Here is a 1366-nt window from a genome sequence, read left to right as displayed (position 1 = left end):
AAAGAACCCACGGCGCCGAAGGCGTCAAGGAACACTGTGCCTAACCCGGGGGCATGGCTAGCTTGCTAGCCGTCCCTTGTGTTGCAAAGCTATTTAATCCACACGACTCTCGGCAACGGATATCTCGGCTCTCGCATCGATGAAGAACGTAGCGAAATGCGATACCTGGTGTGAATTGCAGAATCCCGCGAACCATCGAGTCTTTGAACGCAAGTTGCGCCCGAGGCCACTCGGCCGAGGGCACGCCTGCCTGGGCGTCACGCCAAAACACGCTCCCAACCACCCTCATCGGGAATCGGGACGCGGCATCTGGTCCCTCGTCTCGCAAGGGGCGGTGGACCGAAGATCGGGCTGCCGGTGTACCGCGCCGGACACAGCGCATGGTGGGCATCCTCGCTTTATCAACGCAGTGCATCCGACGCGCAGCCGACATTATGGCCTCAGAACGACCCAGCAAACGAAGCGCACGTTGCTTCGACCGCGACCCCAGGTCAGGCGGGACTACCCGCTGAGTTTAAGCATATAAATAAGCGGAGGAGAAGAAACTTACAAGGATTCCCCTAGTAACGGCGAGCGAACCGGGAGCAGCCCAGCTTGAGAATCGGGCGGCTGTGCCGTCCGAAATGTTGTCTGGAGAGGCGTCCTCAGCGACGGACCGGGCCCAAGTCCCCTGGAAAGGGGCGCCTGGGAGGGTGAGAGCCCCGTCCGGCCCGGACCCTGTCGCCCCACGAGGCGCCGTTAACGAGTCGGGTTGTTTGGGAATGCAGCCCAAATCGGGCGGTAGACTCCGTCCAAGGCTAAATACAGGCGAGAGACCGATAGCGAACAAGTACCGCGAAGGAAAGATGAAAAGTACTTTGAAAAGAGAGTCAAAGAGTGCTTGAAATTGCCGGGAGGGAAGCGGATGGGGGCCGGCGATGCGCCCCGGCCGTATGCGGAACGGCTCTTGCTGGTCCGCCGCTCGGCTCGGGGTGTGGACTGTTGTCGGCCGCGCCGGCGGCCAAAGCCCGGGGGCCTTAGGTGCCCCCGGTGGCCGTCGTCGGCACGGCCGGTACCCGCGCGCCGAAAGGCGTGTCCCTCGGGGCACTGCGCTGCAACGGCCTGCGGGCTCCCCATCCGACCCGTCTTGAAACACGGACCAAGGAGTCTGACATGCGTGCGAGTCGACGGGTTCTGAAACCTGGGATGCGCAAGGAAGCTGACGAGCGGGAGGCCCTCACGGGCCGCACCGCTGGCCGACCCTGATCTTCTGTGAAGGGTTCGAGTTGGAGCACGCCTGTCGGGACCCGAAAGATGGTGAACTATGCCTGAGCGGGGCGAAGCCAGAGGAAACTCTGGTGGAGGCTCGAAGCGATACTGACGTGCA

The 1366-nt window shown here is 62.5% G+C and overlaps 1 non-coding gene across 1 annotated transcript; it reads left to right on the top strand.

Annotated features, from left to right (window-relative positions):
- The first annotated feature begins 104 nt into the window (after positions 1 to 104).
- Positions 105 to 260, top strand: LOC123178216 (5.8S ribosomal RNA). The gene has a single exon (XR_006489405.1). It is a non-coding gene; the product is annotated as a 5.8S ribosomal RNA (ribosomal RNA).
- Positions 261 to 1366: the final 1106 nt, after the last annotated feature.

The sequence above is a fragment of the Triticum aestivum genome, unplaced genomic scaffold, assembly GCF_018294505.1.
Source record: "Triticum aestivum cultivar Chinese Spring unplaced genomic scaffold, IWGSC CS RefSeq v2.1 scaffold19952, whole genome shotgun sequence".
Taxonomy (NCBI): domain Eukaryota; kingdom Viridiplantae; phylum Streptophyta; class Magnoliopsida; order Poales; family Poaceae; genus Triticum; species Triticum aestivum.
Note: the sequence above shows the minus strand (reverse complement) of the source record. Positions and strands in the feature narration are given on the sequence as shown.